Source organism: Misgurnus anguillicaudatus, chromosome 10, assembly GCF_027580225.2.
Source record: "Misgurnus anguillicaudatus chromosome 10, ASM2758022v2, whole genome shotgun sequence".
Lineage (NCBI taxonomy): Eukaryota > Metazoa > Chordata > Actinopteri > Cypriniformes > Cobitidae > Misgurnus > Misgurnus anguillicaudatus.
Window position 1 is genome coordinate 30,087,667 of NC_073346.2, and position 15,180 is coordinate 30,102,846.

The 15,180-nt window shown below is 37.7% G+C and overlaps 1 protein-coding gene across 1 annotated transcript in view; it reads right to left on the minus strand.

Moving 5' to 3' along the window:
* Positions 1-15,180, minus strand: part of adgrb1a (adhesion G protein-coupled receptor B1a) — a 148,843-nt gene that overhangs the window by 113,381 nt on the left and 20,282 nt on the right. The window lies entirely within an intron of this gene.

Below are 15,180 nucleotides of genomic sequence, written 5' to 3' on the forward strand. Positions count from 1 at the left end.
CACACCGCTGGGTTAAAACTGACCCAATGTTTTTAACCCAGCATGTGTTCTGTCCAGTATTTACCCATTATGGATAAAAAAACCCAGTCATTTTTAGAGTTCTGTAATTGCACATTGCACATATGCACTGAACTTTTTACATATTTTATACATTTTCTATTCTATTCGATTGTTATCTTATGCACCTCACTTACATTTAAATTTAGGCATTTAGCAGATGCCTTTGTCCAAAGCAACTTACAAAGATTAAAAGCAATGTATATTATAGGGAGGCAATAGTACAAAAGCAGACTACACAAAAGGTGCTTATAACAAGATACAAGTTTTCATTATTTTGAAACAATACCTGGTGAGAGAAAAATAAATAGTTTTTTTTATTGAAAATGGAGAAGAGAAAGAAATGCGGTCAACAGGTATTTTTTAGAAGAGATGGGTTTTTAATTGTTTTTCAATGTTCCAAGAGATGTGGTGGACCGGATTGCAATAGGAAGGTCATTCCACCAACAGGGAGAAGTGAAGGAAAATAAGTGGGAACGTGATTTAGTGCCCCTTTGTGAAGGTTACACAAGGTGTCGCTCATTTTAGGAATGTATAAAGGTGTGAAAGTATGCAGGTGTGGTCCCAGTGAAAGTTCTGTACAGTGTTTTCACATCTGTAATTCGGTTCATTTGGTCCGGACCACAAGCAAAAAATGATACATTGTAACTTTTTTAGCAGTTTTGGTTCCATTTTACACCACACTGATTGCTCTGATCCGCAGCTGAAACGAACCAAAATTCTGTCATGTGATAAGAACAACATCACTCATTGGCCACATGTATTTAAACGTATTTCCTAAACTGCTTCTCGATTGGTCAGAATCAACGTGCGCGAAATTCCAACGGAACCCCCGGAAGTAAACAAAAGAAGGATAATACAGCAGACACCGTGGACAGACGGCTGCACGCTGTAATTATGTCTCCATGGTTGTTATACATACACTGTAAAACAATTGCTGTAGTTTTGCAGCTGGTTGCCAGTAACTTACTGTAGAAGACAAAGTCTGAAAATGTTTCATGTTCATTTAACTTTGAACAAAATGTTGCCAGTAAATAACATAAATGTAAAATCTACAGTAAGCTAGTTGCCAGAAATATTCAGTAATACTGTAATTTGTACAGAAAAGTTTTACAGTGTAGTTTAAATACAGCACTCTAGACAAACCGTTCATTTCCAGAATGAATCGCGGATGCGGCTTGAAAACAACGTTTTTATGCATTACAAACGGCGAAGCTACCACATTTCTGAGGCTCCGTCCACAACTCCTTGCAACTCCAGGTATGTCCGCAATTTGTCATTGTGCTAATATTGCTAATAGAAATAATAAACAAACACTTCCTCATCCGATAATGCACTGCGCAGCTGACTACGCAGCTGGTTTAGTCCAAAATGCTCAGTACTTTTGCAGTTAGATTAAAATTAAACCCATAAAAAGTTTATATTTGATCCAACGTAGCATATGTTAAATTACAACCCAACGGTTGGGTTCGTCCCTTTTTGACCCAAGTTAAAATTCAAAAATATGTGTTCGGAGTGTCATGTGTGTTGCTTGTGTTTTCAAAATATGTGTTTGTTGCGTCACGTGAACCATGTGCATTACGTGTTTTGTCAAAATAAGTGCCTGCTGCACGCATTAAAAGCGTTTATGATAAAAGAGACGCTCACGTTTACAAAATAAATGCAAGAGACTCTCTTAACAGTAAACTTTGATTACGCATGAGATTATGTGAGTATCTGGCAAACGTGAGCGTCTCTTTTGTCATGAACCCTTTGGGCGCGTCTGGAGCGGGCACTTATTTTGACAAGACACGTGATGCACATAGGTTCACCCAACGCACAGAACACATATTTTGAAAAAAAGGAACCACACACATGATGGGCTACATACATGTTGTGACAAACTTCGCATCGTGCGCCCTCGAAAAAAAAGTCACCGGCCGCCATTGGTTAACAAATAACCCAGCATTTTGTATTCCTTCAAGCAATAGTCTCAATTTAAATTTCAATGCTGTGGGTGAGAAATTAACATAACACTTAAATATAACACAGCTCAACAAGTATTAGTAATGAACTACTTAAAAAAAATCAATCCGGTTTCTCAATATCTCTTTTTTTTCCAGGCAGGATTTTCTCAGTCTATTCTTGCTCAGTAAATGATTGATGGAGTGAGATGCTATGAAATCCTTCCGCACCTTTAATTAACATTAGATGTTAAGCAGCATCACTCAGCCAAAAGGAATTCATAGGACACTGCTGTTTTACTGCATATGCACAATAATTTTATTTCCTCTTAAAACCAAACCCACAGTCTTCAGCACCTCTGACACTTCCTATCAGACAGACACAAAGAACTTCTAATGCTGTTCTCTTCTTGCATGCTCATCTACATTATTTGACTTTCACTTTTAATTTATGGCCTTAGACATTTTATCAAATGAACAGTTACTAGACTGCAATTGACAAAGCTTTTAATGAAAATGTGTCTGTTCATTGAGATGAGATGTAGTTGAATGAACTTGTAGATGATATCAGATACATCCTGCTTTAGTGGTCCAAAGGGAAATGAAGCAGGCAGTTGTCCAGAGGCACCGTGGTGAAAATGAAGATCAATTAAGAGAAAATGTTTTTGCATTAGCCTCTTTCACACAGTAATTCTGGTAAATTACCATGAATTTACCAGAATGAATTTACCAGTAAATACAAAAATGTGCTGTTCACACACGCAGTGGCGTTCCGTTATTTTACCAGTAAGACATTCACACATCAGTATCAAAATACCGGTAAATTCGTTGAGAAAGCGGAAGTACCTGTAGCACGCAGCGAGCTCAGTGTTGTATTTGTAAACAATCCACGTCGTTCATATCCATGGTCCATATTTTGTTGTTTTCACGTCTGTGGTAAACAGTCGCGAAGTTGCTCATGACCAAACAACATTGAATGAGACGACGTCAAACCGAAAATGCGTTTTTTAACAACAGTACTGTTTGCACTTTAGGCTTCACAGAGGGCGTGCTAAGGACGTCGGCAATTCGGCGAAAAGCTGTTTTAAACAACTTTGGTGAAGAAATGTGAACGTAAACTTCAGATGTGCTCAACTTTTAAGCAGCATGTGTGTGGAAACGTCCGTAAACAGTGCGGGGGTAAACGCGTCATCTGTATTAAAACGCTATGATTGGCACGAAGCTGTCAGCACGGTCTGACGTCGTCCGTTCTAAATGCCGGTAATCCTATAATTTTCGTTCACACACAGTGCTTACCAGTAAATTACTGGTAATCTTACAACCTGTCTTACTGGTAAATTGGGAGCACTGATTTACCGGAAAGGTTCTGTTCACACATGATCTGTTAACTGCAATTTACCAGTAAATTACCAGTAAAGACTGTATGTGTGAAAGGGACTATTGTTAAAAGGCAAGAATGTAGCTCAAAGACACGTTTAATAGAATGCGACTGACATAGAAAATGTAAACTAAAAGTTGTAAAATAAAGCATAGTAAACAAGTTGATAAATATACAGTAAATCTGATCAATTATCAAACCTACACTTTTTTTAAAACTAGGTCTTTTTATACTATCAATTGTTTAAACTTGTAACACTTTATAATAAGGTTGTATTTGTTAACATTAGGTAATGCATTAGATAATATGAACATAAACATGATTACTGAGCTATACTTTACAGCATTTATTAGTCTTTGTTCATATTTGTCATGCTAGTTTATTGTGCATGAACTTATATTAACAGTAACAACTTTTGATTTTAAAAATGTATTAGTAAATAAAGAATTTAACATGAACTAAGATTAATAAATGCTGTAGATGCATTATACATTGTTTTTCATCAATGCGACCTTATTGTAAAGTGATACCTTTAAAATAAATCTGATCAATTATCAAATCTAAACAAAAAATAGGTTAAACATTTCTGGATCATGCTCAAATAATGCTAAATTGACATTCCTAATAATATACAGTACATACAAAGATATTGCAGACATGCAATGAAACACAGAGTATGTTTTTTTTACATGAGTGCAGGCAGAAGAAAAGTCTATGTGGGAGTTACTCCTCACAGGGGTAACAGTCAGATATTATAGGCAATTGGGCACAGCAGTAGGGAGAAGAGGACAAGCAAGCAGTGCTGCCTGATGCCAGCAGGTGGAAAGATCTCCAGAAGACTTTAAACACTGTGGTGGGAAAAATCAGCTTAATGTACAGACCATTATAAAAATATTGAATGGAATATGTGAAATGATGGAGTGCTCATGAGACCATCTTTTTAGTCTGTTCATTATAGTGACGTTGCCGTCCTATACAGTATATATAAAGAACTCAGATGCAAAACCCTCTAAGTGCATTTAATTAGGCTAGGTTCAGTGATTAAATTTTAATGGTAATGAATAGGTTATTAAAGCAACAAGCCCCAAGAAGCAGTGGGTTACCAGTGCATTTTATAACAGCTAAGGGGCGTTGTTAGGCACGACGTGAAGCTGTTATAAAATGCACTGTAACACCACTGCTTCGCGGGGCTTATTGCTTTTATAAAACGGTTATGCATAGGAGAATTTCATAAAATGAAACACAAATAAGTTGTAATTATATTAGTACAAATATTACTCTTCCGCCAAACAAAGAAGTTCCTCAGAGTCAAGTGTGGCTGCAACAGAGCATAGTTCCCAACCAACACAGACGCAGCAAAGACAAAATGAAAATATGATTTAAGACTGTGGTGTTTATTTTCATAGTGATGATCTAATATGTTTGGAAGCATGCTTAACTCTATCCCTGACAGCGTTTTTTTTTTAGTTGCCACCCAAAAATGATTTTCTTTAAATAAACATAAAATATCAAATGAAAGAACAGACCCTCCGCTTTCAAACAACAACAACAACAACAAAAAATCCTACCATCATTTGTTCTCTTATCACGTCTCAGAGATAATTCCATTTTTGTGAAGAACTTTTGTAAGAGATCAGATTCAGAGCCACAATCAAAACTTGACGGTGTTTTTGGTGTTGAGTGAATGCGTCAGTGTTAAAGTTGGGTAAGATCGCCACCCAGTGGATAAAAGCAGAAATATGAATGTGAGGTAGAAACTCCTCAGGGAACGTTTTCTTTTTATTGACGAGATAACTCAACAATATATATTGACATTTATCTGGATATCGCCATTAATTGTGCAATTGTAGAAAAATAAAAAATATGATGAAAGACTGTGGTGTTTATTTTCATAAATCAATACATTGCAACAGTAGCGCAGTGATACTTATGTAATACGGTCTAAACCGTGGGTTTACCGGGGTATTTTATCACGGCGTAGAACGCGTTTCAACCAATCAGAATTAAGAACCAGAACTGCCAGTTTTATAATAGTAATTATATCACAGGGCTGTTGAATGCTTTTTTCCTGATTGGTTAGGAAATGTTCCAAGGGGTAAATTTCTTTAAATAAGCACCAAAGTAATGTTTTAGCAATGTCTGTGGTAATCGTGGTCTAAGTGGAATAACTGATTCAGGTCAATTGAACTATTTGATGCTTTGCGTCGTGCCGATAGACTGTAAAAAAAGATGGATGTCCAATTGAAGCCAAAAATGTCCGACCATGGGCGCTACCATGCCCAATTCAACCAAGCCAATCATAACGACACGCCTCTTTCTATAGCATCAAATGACTAGCTAAAACTTATCACAAAAATGAACAATTGAACATATATCAGCGTGATACAATTACCTTAAAGGACCAAAAACATATTTCGGAAAGTTTTATTGGAAGTGTAAATTTTTTTTTATTTAGAGCCGAGTCCCGTTTGTTTGCATTGAGAAGGTGGGGTTTATGACTTGTACTTGTACTTCTGCCAGCCACCAGGGGGGGATCAAAATATCACTTTTCAAGATGTATGAGGCCATAGACTGTAAAAAAAAGATGGACGTAGTGTCTGTGACGTCACCCATATGTTTCTGAAGATCGTTTTTGAAGCTTAAAGTAGGCAGTGTCTGCCGTCGCGAACCTTGGCCGCGCGTCACCGTTCATTACTTGCGGATATCGGAAAATGGGTAAAAAGGTGGGATGTGGGTGAAGCTGAGGTGCTCGACTCCTAGCTCGACTCTAGTGACAGCAGTGGCTGTTCAACCGTCACTCAAGTGGCAACACCCTTTATTATGCAGAACTTTAAGGCTTAATATCATTTAAACGGACGAGTTACAAAAAAAATCACCCCTCTCACAGTTGTCATGAAGGGCAATATAGACCAGAATCACTTTTTGTACCAGGCTGCAAACATATTTTTTCTGCTCTGAAGGTGGCCATTTTAACATGGAGGTCTATGGGATTTGACTCCCTTTTGGAGCCAGCCTCTAGCGGCCAGTCGATGAATTGCAGTTTTAATCACTTTCGTATTGGCTTCATCAGAGAGATCGGAAGGTTGCCCCTTTTGGTTAAGATGCCCTTTTCAGCATTTCATTGGTGTTAAACAAATTTGACTGAATTTTGCAAAATCTTCACTTCTAAAAGTCTCCAGTCACTCTTCACTGTCCTTTCTAAATAAAGGTACAAGGCTCAAAAATTGGTCAATATCCTAATATATTTGTTAATCTTCCTTTAACTGGGTAAAAAAAACCGTATGCAGCTTGACAATTGAAATCCAACGTACACACGCCATCATTCATGCAATTCTTCTTTCAACCACTTAGAGGACTTAGCTGAAAAAAGAGGAATTTCTGAATGGCCTAAGTCCGGGATTTAGAGGATTTGAAGTGAAAGTATTTGATTTGATACATACCGAGAGCATTGGGTCAATGTCATTATCCCATTTTTGACGGATGTGGCTTTTTAGCAGCTTTTGCATCTGAGCTCTCCATATACTAAACAGCCTGAACTGATGGTCTGGCACTCCATCACATCACATACATATAAAGGGTGATACAAGCGTAATGTTTGTTAATTCTGTATTAGTGTCCGACATTTCTGTCCTATCCAGTCCCACCCACATAATAGATACAGTAATGGACTGTAATGCTTATTACCATCTGCGAACAAAACCACAGCCTTTCCAACAAATTTGTCATGATCAAACTGCTGCCTCTACTTTGTCAATGCCGTTAAAATGTTCTGTGATCCAAGAAGAAAAATGTATCTCATCCAAAACAAATGCTCTCCGCTTACCGGTAAATGACAGTTTGGGTCAATTTGAGATCTACTCCATTTACGCAAGGTTAAGATGCCTGGGGAGAATCAGACCGCATGTTGCATAATTTAAAAAGATGCTCAAAACTAATAAATCATTAATGTTTTGTGAAGCCAAACAAGAAAGAAAAGATGTATAAAAACAGTACACCTATTTTAAAATCTCCTTGAGCTTTATAACAAAACAAAGCTAACAAAGATAACAAAGATAACAAAGCTTGAAATCAATAGTGAATTTGATAGGAACTCATTAAAGACCAAATGATCTGATCTATGGATCTATGGTACTGTATATGAACATCCGATTCATCCATCACATACTTTAACTGTATGACAACATAAAGTAAGTTTATACTTTAATAAAATTTACTAGAGATGTCAGAGCCAGGTGCTCTGACATACACTCTCACCTAAAGGATTAATAGGAACACCTGTTCAATTTCTCATTAATACAATTATCTAATCAACCAATCACATGGCAGTTGCTTCCTGTGGTCCTGGTCAAGACAATCTCCTGAACTACAAACTGAATGTCAGAATGGGAAAGAAAGTTGATTTAAGCAATTTTGAGCGTGGCATAGTTGTTGGTGCCAGATGGGCCGGTCTGAGTATTTCACAATCTGCTCGATTACTGGGATTTTCATGCACAACCATTTCAAGGGTTTATAAAAAATGTTGTGAAAATGGAAAAACATCCAGTATGCGGCAATCCTGTGGGCAAAAATGTCTTGTTGATGCTAGAGGTCAGAGGAGAATGGGCCGACTGATTTAAGCTGATAGAAGAGCAACTTTGACTGAAATAACCACTCGTTACAACCGAGGTATGCAGCAAAGCATTTGTGAAGCCACAACACGCACAACCTTGAGGCGGATGGGCTACAACAGCAGAAGACCCCACCGGGTACCACTCATCTCCACTACAAATAGGAAAAAGAGGCTACAATGTGCACGAGCTCACCAAAATTGGATTTTGATCTGATAAGTCTCGATTTCTGTTGAGACATTCAGATGGTAGAGTGAAAATTTGGCGTAAAAAGAATGAGAAAATGGATTCATCATGCCTTGTTACCACTGTGCATGCTGGTGGTGGTGGTGTAATGGTGTGGTGGATGTTTTCTTGGCATACTTTAGGCCCCTTAGTGCCAATTGGGCATTGTTTAAATGCCACGGCCTACCTGAGCATTGTTTCTGACCATGTCCATCCCTTTATGACTCACCAATCCTTTAGGTGAGTGTATATAGTGCAGACACACTTTCGGTGGGCCAAGTTGGCAGTTCCTATCTCCCCTTTTGCTTTCCTGTCCTCTCATCACACACTGTCTTACATACTTAATTATTTTTTTTTTTTACCAGAGATCTACATGAAGTCTACTACCTCTAAACAATAACATTTTCCTCTGTGCTGAAACACGAGAAACAATTGAGGTATTTAGGATGTCTTTGTCCTTATTCTTTCCTGCATGACAATACCAAAACAGAACTGAAGATCATGCTTTTAGAAAACACACAGCAGGCAGGCAATCAAAAAGATGAAACACAATGACAGCCAAACAAAGCGAGAAATAGCGGCAGTATGTTTTTAGCATCCTTGCTGTTATAATTGAAGGAAGCGCTTATAGGATCAAGACAACACATTATGCTAATAACCAAATTGCAACTTTCTCTGCAGTGAGTCCCATTCGCAGAAGCAACCGATTTGGCTTGGTGGCCCCGGGCATCGTCGAAAAAACAGATCAAACCAATCAGGCAGCTCAGCAGACCATGTTTATAACCTACCAATCAGTTACGCCTCACCAAAAGCTCTACCCCTTTCCTAACCCACCAATCAGAGCAGCTCTTACGCTATCATCTACATATGCAAATGCACAGCAAACCTGTTCTGCCGGATCACAGACCCTCTAATTATGTACTTATATGAGCTAGCATGATTCAATAAACACACAACAAGATGACTAAATGCCTTGGCTTCCTGAAATGTAATTCACCATAAATCTACAGTTCCCTTTCAGCTTTGGATAAAATACGATTTGATGGATATTGATTTTTTTTCTCTTGTTCTCTTTGGTCACTTCTATAATGTTTTAATGCCTCAATAATTGCTGTGCTCATCATCTTTTCGATCCAAGATAAGTAAGCCGTCCATTAATTCAGCAACTTATTACATTACAATCTGTCCCAAGGAACTAAATCATCTGCAGACATGATGTGGTAAGCACAAGAAAAAAATATGAATTATTATAAAATTGCTATTTGTATGACTTTAAGATCTTGTATAGGTGCATGGGTTTGAACCAAGGGAATATATGTACTAATAAAAAAACATATATCTTGTAATGCACTGTATGGATAAAAGCATGTGCCAATTGCATGCAAATGTAAACATTTGTACTGCGTTTACTGATAATAATTACGAAAGACCCTTGCAGATAGATCAGATTCGGGTCCACAGAGACACACATGGTGGTCTGTGGGTATAAACCATGGGAGGAAAAAAAAACTTATTTTCTGACCATCTTCATGAAGTCAAGAAGTGACAGGAAATCTATTCCTGTCGCATGCAATTACAGCCATGCTGATTCGGTGAAAAAGCTCCTTTTATATTTTTCATCAAGGCTGTGAAAGAGCTGAGGTGGGCTGTACCTGACAACCGAGTTCATGGGGCAATGCAAATTGTTTCTTAGTGAAGCATGCCAACACAGTGACACATTGACACGACTGAACACATATATGCATATACAGTACAGAAACACACACCTTCTGTCTTCTATAATGCAACAACGGTTCTACAGTAGGTTTCGCTGTGCATGCTTTTACTATATCACTATTTACAAAAAGTTATTTGCAATTTATAAATGACACAAAAAAATTAAGTGTTCCTGTAGCTCATCTGGTGGAGCATTGCATTAGCAGTGCAAAAGAGCATTGGTCCCAAGGAAACACACATACTGATGAAATGTATAGCTGGTACTGCACTGTAAATCGCTTTGGATAAAAGCATCTGCCAATTGCGTAAATGTGGCAGTGGATCTTTTACAAGTGCCTAATTTTGGAAGTGCTTTTAAAAACGGTGTTATATTTGTTTCCTGTTTATTAGCTTAGACATCACAATTGTGTTTGCCATTAGCACATCACACTTGTTAGGATGTAATAATCCTGCGGCTGCCAATTAAGTATTTACAATCATTAACATCTCTGTTGATTGCTAGAAAATAATTCCTGGAACCGTGTGCCCATGAGCAAAGATGGGCTGCCATTAAGCCCACCTCTTCACAGGTATTACAGATGATGTGGGCCTAAAAACCCAACCGATACTTTCGTTTTCATTCTGCTGTTTCAGCACTAAATTGACTGTTCTAACAATCTTATTTAATCTCCAAAAATCTAAACAGTTTAGGTGTTAAACAGGTAAAAGCTTTAAAGGTTTACTCCACTTTCATAAAAATAAAATCCCCGTTAATTTATTTACCCCCCTATGTCATCCAAGTTGTTTATGTATTTGTTTAGTCAAGAAGAAAGTTTTTTGAAGAAAACATTCCAGGATTTTTCTCATTTTAACAGACTATATTGGACCCCAACAGTTTACAGTTTAAATGCAGTTTAAAAGTGCAGTTTCAAGGCAGCTTCCCAGGTGAAAAAGTAGCACACTAACATAGTGTACTTAAAGTGCTTTATTTTCGCACACTAATTTTGTACTTAAAATACTAAAAATTCTTCTTTAGTACTTTTTAAGATGTTCTTAAGATCATCTCACTGTGCTATTTTGAGACACCATGAATGTGAACCAAAATGCACTTTTAACATACTATCTCTGTATTAAAAAAAAAGATTTAGTTAACACTTGTATTAAACTTGAACTCAACTTTCATCCAAAGATGGGTTCAAGTTTACTACAAGTGGTACCTAAATACATTTTTAAAATACATTTTAGCACATTTTAGTTCATATTCATGGTGTCTCAAAATAGCACAGTGAAGTACACTTAGATAATCTTAAAGGCACACCGCGGAACTTTTTGGCCACTAGGGGGCGCTAGACATGTATTTTTCACGCCTAGCGCCCCTAGAGGCCACAAGCGCCTCAGCAGTGTCGCAAAGAAAAATAACTGGCCAACCTTAAAACTAAACTAAAAGATCAACATTTTGAGGCATCAGGGAGAAACGCAGTCATGTTACAACTTTCTGATGAGGAACTCGTGGCAGAAGCCATTTCTCAATCTGAAGGTTGCAGCCTCCGGATGTCGTATTTCTAAGCTGCATACATCATCAAGACTGTCTTATTTCAGAATATTAACAATTATAATGTTGACTATTATACTTAGTTAATCGTAAATTGTTGTAGTATGCTTATGTCTTGCGAATGTAATGCTCAGTTTACCTTAATAAACCAGGCTTGATGATGTATGCACGGCATATTTGACCTCCGGAGGCTGCAGCCTTTTAATTGAGAAACGACCAGAAGTATTTCCTTGCCTTTTTCGAAACAAATGTAGCTTAAATAAATTGATTGCAACCACTTACCTTAAAAAAATTGATTAAATTCAATGAATCATTTTTTTCAGTGTATATATAGCTTAACACCTATAAATAAAACAGCTTAACACCTGTATACATTTAAAACAGCATATTTACTTCACCGTACATGAAGTAGACTCAGATAATATGGATGGCACATTTTCTTCTTCTCGCTCATCTTTCCGTGCTTTTTTGAAAAAGCGTAAAATTGTACTTTGCGCGCCAGCTGCCATTGTCACCAAATATTAATGAACTCTCATGCAAAGATGACAGCATAAGTTACGCACAACAACACGTGACATGAGCTAATCCAATCAAGTTTGAAAACAGCTGTCAATCAGACTAAGAAATCAACATTTTCTTATTTTATTTTAAGCAATTGGAAATCTGAGGGGGCGGACATGTAAATGAGGGGGCCAAGGCCCACCCAGGCCCCTTCGTGGCTAAGCCCCTGGTGCATAAGTTTGTGGGTTTGATCCAAGGAAATACACACATACTGATAAAATGTATACTTTGTAATGCACTGTAAGCCTCTTTGAATAAAAGTGTCTGCCAAATGCATAAATGTAAATGCATATTGACAGTAAAAGTTTATGTGTGAGTCTTGAGTTTTAGGGGTAAATTACTTGAACCCATCAATTATAACCAAAGAATAGTTGCGACTCTGGACCACAAAACCAGTCATAAGTAGCTTGGGTATATTTGTAACAATAGCCAACAATATACATTGTATGGGTCAAAATTATCTTTTTTTTTTTGCCCAAAATCATTAGGATATTAAAGGAATAGTCTACTCATTTTCAATATTAAAATATGTTATTACCTTAACTTAGAATTGTTGATACATCCCTCTATCATCTGTGTGCGTGCACGTAAGCGCTGGAGCGCGCTGGGACGCTTCGATAGCATTAAGCTTAGCCCCATTCATTCAATGCTACCATTTAGAGATAAAGTTAGAAGTGACCAAACACATCAACGTTTTTCCTATTTAAGACGAGTAGTTATACGAGCAAGTTTGGTGGTACAAAATAAAACGTAGTGCTTTTCTAAGCGGATTTAAAAGATGAACTATATTTTATGGCGTAATAGCACTTTTGGGAGTACTTTGACTCGCCTGAAAAGTCCGCTCCCCTTCTCACTCTCATAATGGGAGAGGGAGGGTGTTACTGCCCCGAGTCGAAGTACTCCCAAAAGTGCTATTACGCCATAAAATATAGTTCCTCTTTTAAATCCGCTTAGAAAAGCGCTACGTTTTATTTTGTACCACCAAACTTGCTCGTATAACTACTCGTCTTAAATAGGAAAAACGTTGATGTGTTTGGTCACTTCTAACTTTATCTATAATTTAAATATAATTTAAATATAATACATATACATTCTCGACTGAACTAATCTTAAAACTACACTTTGTGACCAAGAAACGGTAATATAAAGTAACGGCTTTTCTGTCCATTGAGTTGTTATGAGCTTCAAAGCAGCCGAAAGTTTTACCTGTCATTCTGGCCGCCCTCAAATCCGTGGCGGAAGAAGTAGGTCTCAAACAAAGAGGCTTTTAAAATAACTCCGTTGTTGTTTTCTAGTTTTCGTTTTTCAAACGTGTGCCGTCGAACTGTTGTATAAAAGCAACTAGAGCTATATCACACTCCTACTCGAGCGATATTGCTTAAATATATTTTTATTTATTATTAGCAATATGTGTTGTCAAGGACTTCATTTGGACAACTTTAAAGGCGATTTTCTCTTTATATATATACAGTGGGGCAAAAAAGTATTTAGTCAACCACCAATTGTGCAAGTTCTCCCACTTAAAAAGATGAGAGAGGCCTGTAATTTTCATCATAGGTACACTTCAACTATGAGAGACAAAATGAGGAAAAAAATCCAGAAAATCACATTGTCTGATTTTTAAAGAATTTATTTGCAATTTATGTTGGAAAATAAGTATTTGGTCAATAACAAAAAAGCAAGATTTCTTTCTCTCACAGACCTGTAACTTCTTCTTTAAGAGGATCCTCTGTCCTCCACTTGTTACCTGTATTAATGGCACCTGTTTGAACTTGTTAGCAGTATAAAAGACACCTGTCCACAACCTAAAACAGTCAGAATGCAAACTCAACTATGGCCAAGACCAAAGAGCTGTCAAAGGACACCAGAAACAAAATTGTAGACCTGCACCAGGCTGGGAAGACTGAATCTGCAATAGGTAAGCAGCTTGGTGTGAAGAAATCAACTGTGAGAGCAATTATTAGAAAATGAAAGACATACAAGAACACTGATAATGTCCCTCGATCTGGGGCTCCACGCAAGATCTCATCCCGTAGGGTAAAAATTATCACCAGAATGGTGAGCAAAAATCCCAGAACCACATGGGGGAACCTAGTGAATGACCTGCAGAGAGCTGGGACCAAAGTAACAAAGGCTACCATCAGTAACACACTATGCAGCCAGGGACTCAATTCCTGCAGTGCCAGATGTGTCCACCTGCTTAAGCCAGTACATGTCCGGACCCGTCTGAAGTTTGCTAGAGAGCATATGGATGATCAGAAGAAGATTGGGAGAATGTCATATGGTCAGATGAAACCAAAACATAACTTTTTGGTAGAAACTCAACTTCTTGTGTTTGGAGGAGAAAGATGCTGAGTTGCATCCAAAGAACTCCATACCTACTGTGAAGCATGGGGGTGGAAACATCATGCTTTGGGTCTGTTTTTCTGCAAAGGGACCAGGACGACTGATCCGAGTTAAGGAAAGAATGAATGGGGCCATGTATCGTGAGATTTTGACTCAAAACCTCCTTTCGTCAGCAAGGGCATTGAAGATGAAACGTGGCTGGATCTTTCAGTATGGCAGTGATCCCAAACATACCGCCCGGGCAAAGAAGGAGTGGTTTCGGAAGAATAATTTCAAGGTCCTGGAGTGGCCTAGCCAGTCTCCAGATCTCAACCCCATAGAAAATCTTTGGAGGGAGTTGTAATTCTGAGTTGCACTGCGACAGCCCTAAAACATCACTGCTCTAGAGGTGTTCTGCTTGGAGGAATGGGCCAAACTACCAGCAACATTATGTAATAACCTTGTGGAGACTTACAGAAAACGTTTGATCTCTGTCATTGCCAACAAAGGGTATATAACAAAGTATTGACATAAACTTTTGTTATTGACCAAATACTTATTTTTCACCATAATTTACAAATAAATTCTTAAAAAATGTGAAATGTGATTTTCTGGATTTTTTTTCTCATTTTGTCTCTCATAGTTGACGTGTACCTTTGACAAAAATTACAGGCCTCTCTCATCTTTTTAAGTGTGAGAACTTGAACAATTGGTAGCTGACTAAATACTTTTTTGCCCCACTGTATATATATATATTTTTTTGGACCCTCAGATTCCAGATTTTCTAATAGTTGTATCTCAGCCATATTGTCCCCTCCTAATAAACCATACATCAAG